A 6,105-nucleotide genomic window follows, 5' to 3' on the forward strand; every position below is an offset into this window, starting at 1 on the left:
ATCGATCCCTTGCCTTATTTTGTAGTAGGGCGATTGGATGGGAGGGGGAGCTCGAGCCCTCGAGAATCCGCGTACCACCACGTGAGAGCATTCCTTGAAGACGCTTCTTTTGGATCTCGAATCGAGGGGAGTCAATTTCGAGTCCTTCTCTCAATTAAAAGGGAAGGTACCCCTGCAAAGGGATGGGGACGAATACTCTACCACATAGTGGAGTGGATAGCTAGGACTACTAAAATGTAGATCGTGTACAACAAAAATCCTATATTTTATGTCGATTCATCCACACTTACATTCCTTATAGAAAAAGGCTAACTGCTCCGTGAGAAGGACGGTGGACAGAAATGGCCTTGTTTTACCTCACTCTCATCTTCAATGGGATCTGCTCTTTATTTTTGGGGAGAGTATGCCAATATGATCTTAATGAGGTGCGAGGCTTTGCATCTGACATTCGTTGGGCTTCTCTCTTTGGGAGCCTGCGCCCCGGCGTTTTTGTGCAATAAACCCCTCCGGTCAAAGACTAGTGGTAGGTGGTAATGCGGAGCTTTCAGAAAAGGGTAGCCTTGTGTGTAAGCACAGCATTGAACCGCGGCAAACCCTCAAACGACATATCTAAGATTAGGGGGGTATACATGTACCGAATGCTCATACGGGAAAGTTGACTCCTGGGTCTGGTACCTGGGGGTTGCTCCGAGAAATCCTTTCTTTCTCGTCCACTCAAGGGGGTGCGGACACACCTGCGTGGATTACAGGTGACAGTTACAAGAATGGTGGGGAAGTTAATAGTACCCGACGACATTCAGGGATGGATGTAGATCCATCAGGCAGGGATAATCATTCCGAACCTGGGAGAAGTGGCGGCCATTCTCAAGAACCAAAAAGACAGCATAAGTGTTATTTTTCTATTAATAGACAGCACGAGTGCCATAGGGAAGCCCTATGGGTCACTGAAACGACAGCATGAGTGCCATTTTTCTATCAATAGAGGGAGCAAAAAATGGGCTTTGCTCCGCTTTACAATATGAAGAAAGAAATAAGGGTCGAAGTTTAGACCGCTCACAGTAGTTCTACCTATATAAAGGATCATGAAAGAGGCGATCAGAATGGTACTCGAATCCATTTACTATCTCATGTTTCTAGACACATCGCACTTCTGCTCGGGTCGATGCTTCCACTCCGTCCTAAGACGGATAAAAGAAGAGTGGGGAACCTCTTGCTGGTTTTTGGAATTCGACATCAGGAAGTGTTTTCATGACATCGACCGATATTGACTAATCCCATCTTTAAGGAAGAGATCGACGATCCCAAGTTCTTTTACCCGATTCAGAAAGTCTTTTTCGCCGGACGACTCATAGGAGGTGAGAAGGGCCCTTACTCTGTCCCACACAGTGTATTACTATCTGTCACGCCCCAAACCGAGGAGCGTGACCAGCGCTAATCCAAGTGAACCAGACCGAGCAAGCCTGTTAGATTCCTTCTATCCAAACTCATTCATGAATAAAGCGAATATATGTTTTCCTTAATTAAACAATAAAGTGGTCATGTCTGCAATTATCAATTTCTTACCATACGTTTCACCATTTTTAAAGTCTCAAATGGACAAGTAATACAACCACAACGTAGCATAGTTTGTTTTTCCCAGCACCAATACACAACCCACACTATGTCTATGGAGCGTCTATAGATAAAGAAGAGTACAATGATAATGCTGGCAACAAGTCCTCAGCTATACCTCAAACAGAATACACAAAGTACAAAAGATTCATGACCCCGGAATGAAGTGGGGCTCACCAAGTTAGCTGAGAAGAAGGTGCACGGCTATCACTGACCAATATCTCCTGCTGTGGAACCACCTGCATCCATTGAAAGATGCAGCGCCCCCGGCAAAGGGGACGTTAGTACTATCAAATAGCACTAGTATGTATAACTAAACACCCTCTCAATAGAATGACAAATAATACAAATAAGATTATCATAATATCAATGAAAGCCTTAATTAACATCAAACCTCAATTTAGGATCAAGACAGTGTTCAAATTAATTTTCATATCTCACAATGGGAGATTTTTAGTATCGATATACCATTGTCCACAATACTAGTACCATTATTCACCATACCAATACAACTATTCACAATACCATTATTCACAAAACCAGTACCACTGCACCGTTAGCACAGAGTCCGATCACGACCCGATCGGCTAGGCTATCTCAATAGAGACATCAACCATAATTTCTCTCAATATCAATGCCGCCATCTTTAACACGGAGTCTGATCAAGACCCGATCGGCTAAGCTATCCATTAGGGACATCGACCACAATCACAATTTCAATTACAATTTCAATTACAATTTCTAGCACATTCACCACCATGTGTACGGCATGGTATCGGATCACGACCCGACCGGCTAGGATGTCTTATTTGAGACATCAATCTTTTTATATCAATCATTGCATTTCATAATACTTTCAGATCTTTTGATAAGATAATTCTTAGCATGTTGGCCATATTCAGTATTTCATGCTCACATTATCAATTTCAAAAATCATCCTCATCATCAACAACAAACACAATTCAAATCAAAGTGTGTAGTACACATGTGAGCAATTTAGAGTGTAATGCACATAAAGATATTTCACAAAATTTGGCTTAATAGCATTCATTTGAACTTGACTTAAAGTCGAAAGATTATTAATGCACAACCCATATTTTAACAGATCCTCAGTTGGTAACATAACATGAATAGAGCATTTGGGATGCTTGTTGAACATATATCTTTCAACCAATCTTACACGGAATTGCCAATTTCATAATGAATCACTTGGGACTTACGTAATTTACATGAATATCATGGGATTCAATTCTAAGAGAAGAGTTTAGCCAACATACCTCGCTTGAGCTTCCTTACACTCTAAATGTTCCAGAATTCTTAGCAACTTCAATCTATTGTAGAAATATAACAAATTGAATCAAAATTAGGAAGGTGATCATGGTTCGAGCTCATTTGAGCATTTTATCAAACACTAAGTGTGCATTAAGGTTCCTAGGTCCCTTTTATGGAAAATTCCATCATCCCACAACCCAATCCTTACCATGTGTAGCTCCACAATCTTCCTACACTCTTTGAAAACAAATGCATGTAAAATAAACAACTCTCAAAGTGTGAATTTTGGCTTGAATCAGTCATATTCTTAAATTAGGGTTTAGGGTGTAGAATCTTACCTCCAAGATGAAGACCTAGTGAGCTTCCCTTCTTAATCTTCCAAAACTTGAGCAAGAATTGAAGAACACCTTCTCACTCTAGGGCACTCTCTCTCACTCTAAAATATCAGATTGTGTCTCAAATATGACCCAAAGAGTGCATTTAACGAAATAGGGTCGGGTTTTAAAAGCCCAAAAATGGAGCTCCGGAAAAGGGTATGCGATCATATAACCGATATGCATACCGCATATCGGTCGCATAATTGGTTACAAAATAGCCAAAAGAATTGTCTATGTATGCAGTCACTATGTGGTTCACATAACTGTTATTCGGTCGCATAATGCAACACATAACAGTTATGCGGTCGCATAGTCGACCGCATAGTTGCTTCCAACCAACCCAATTAACTACCTCACTGTGCGGCCATTATGCGGTCCACAGAGTGGTTCTGCGGTCACAGAATGGACAGCAGAAATGCACTTTTTCTGCCAAAACTTTTCCTTTACTTTCCGGTGCATTATTCAACCCAAAAACCCAAAAAGTCTACAATCCTCAATCACGTAAGCCTAGTCCGGAAACATGATAAATTATTTTCTTCGCAAACATTACCGGGCTTTACACTTAAGTACTTCGAAATTTTTCGGGGTGTTACACTATCGGCCCTACCAGGCAACATCTACCTACACAAGCTCAACCAGGAGATAGGGAGGATCCGACAGAAGTACGAAATTCTGATTGTTCAGAGAATACGATCGGTTCTATTATGAACATGTCATATTGATGACCAAGAAAAGTCTTCCGAAGAAGCAAGCTTCAATGCTCCCCAAGACAACAGAGCCATAATTATGGGGAGGTTAAAGAGCATCCAATGCAAAGCGGCCTTTCATTCCCTTGTTTCGTCGTGGCACCCACCCCCCACCCCCACACAAGCACCCCCGGCTCAGGGTGACCAGAAAATGCCTTTCGTTTTCCACCCTTCGTCGGCCCTTGCCGCCTTCCTTAACAAGCCCTCGAGCCTCCTTTGCGCCGCCTTCTTCATAGAAGCAGCCGGGTTTACCAGGATGTTCGAATTCAATGGTAGAGAACGTTGTCATAATAACTGGGCCATGAGAGACTCTTTTAAGTATTGCAAAAGAAAGGGCCCGCTGATAGAGCTTGGCGGGGAGGCGATACTTGTTATCAGGTCTGAGAGAGGCTTGGCCCGTAATTTGGCCCCCTTAAAAACCTATTACTTAATAAGGATTTGTTACGCGCGATATGTCGACGACTGACTGCTGGGAATCGTGGGTTTTATCGAGCTTCTCATAGAAATACAAAAAAGTATTGCCCACTTCCTACAATCTGGCTTGAACCTTTGGGTAGATTCTCCAGGATCAACAACCATAGCTGCACGGAGTACCGTAGAATTCCTCGGTACGGTCATTCAGGAAGTCCCTCCGAGTGCGACTTCAATACAATTCTTGCGAGAGCTGGAGAAGCATCTACGGGTAAATCACCGTATGCATATAACTTCTTGCCACCTACGCTCCGCCATCCATTCAAAGTTTAGGAACCTAGGTAATAGTATCCTGATCAAAGAGCTAATGAAGGGGATGAGTGGAACAGGGAGTCTACTGGACGCAGTTCAACTAGCGGAAAATATTGGAACAGCTAGAGTAAGAAGTCCCCAAGTGAGCGTCTTATGGGGGGCCGTCAAGCACATACGGCAAGGATCAAGGGAGATCTCGTTGTTGCATAGCTCAGGTCGGAGCAATGTGCCATCGGACGTTCAACAGGTAGTCTCACGATCGGACACTCTTGCCCCGACATTGTCATTGTATACTCCTGCGGTTTGGAAGGCGGCGGGGGAAGGAGGGGGACACTGGGCGAGATCTATCAGTAGCGAATTCCCCATACAAATACAGGCACCTATCAAAAAGATACTTCGAAAGCTTCGGGATCGAGGTCTCATTAGCTGAAGAAGACCCTGGCCAATCCATATGGCCTACTTGACGAACGTTAGCTACGGCGACATTGTAAATTGGTCTGCTGGCATTGCGATAAGTCCTCTGTCATACTACAGGTGTTGCAACAACCTTTACCAAGTATGAACGATTGTCGACCACCAGATCCGCTGGTCTGCAATATCCACCCCGGCCCACAAGCACAAATCCTCGGTTCAGAATATAATCCTAAAGTACTCCAAAGACTCAAATATAGCCAATCAAGAAGGTGGTAAGACCCTTACAAAGTTCCCCAAAAGCATAGAGCTTGGGAAGCTCGGATAAGGTCAAGATCCGAACAACAATGAGCACTCAACTACTAGTAAAAACGGAGAAAGTTGACTTTGAGGAAGAAGCTGCTTCTTGCCGCTTTATTAGTAAGTAAGCTTGTTTCATATCTCCTCAATAAAGGCGAAAGATCACTCCTAAAGGAAATCTTTCTCTTATATACAATACCATACCACATAATTTCATTTACCTTCCAGCTTAAGGCACTAGTTCGAATGGAAACCCTGATCAGGCAGGTGGCCTAGCTAACATAGCTATCCGTTAGAAATAGCTGCATTCCATTGCAGGCTACTACAGAGGCATATAATTTTCCTGGCTAGATCGGGCTGTCTATACCTTTGCGAACTCTTCTACCTGTAAGGAAGCTTGAAAGAGGGAATTCTCTGATTTATGACCCCGAAAGAAAAATAGTCTTTTTTTCTATTCCGCACATTGGAACTGATAAGGGCTATTCATAAACAGTCTTCCTTGCTTCTTACCTCTTGTCTTATTGTAGGAGATAATTCCTATCAATTCCTTTTGAATAAGGCTACGCTCCTTCAAGCCTTTGAAACTATTGAAAATAGAATCTTTATTTTCAGGCGGGTTTTTTTCTCCACCAACAACCAAGACACATGAAAGCGGTTTCCAGCAC

General features: G+C 42.9%; 2 pseudogenes; one reads left to right on the forward strand and one right to left on the reverse strand.

Moving 5' to 3' along the window:
- Positions 1–295: 295 nt before the first annotated feature.
- Positions 296–796, reverse strand: LOC142173654 (uncharacterized; annotated as a pseudogene).
- A 286-nt stretch (positions 797–1,082) lies between these two features.
- On the forward strand, positions 1,083–5,525 carry LOC107788439 (uncharacterized; annotated as a pseudogene).
- The last annotated feature ends 580 nt before the right edge of the window (positions 5,526–6,105 follow it).

The sequence above is a fragment of the Nicotiana tabacum genome, chromosome 19 (assembly GCF_000715075.1).
Source record: "Nicotiana tabacum cultivar K326 chromosome 19, ASM71507v2, whole genome shotgun sequence".
Taxonomy (NCBI): domain Eukaryota; kingdom Viridiplantae; phylum Streptophyta; class Magnoliopsida; order Solanales; family Solanaceae; genus Nicotiana; species Nicotiana tabacum.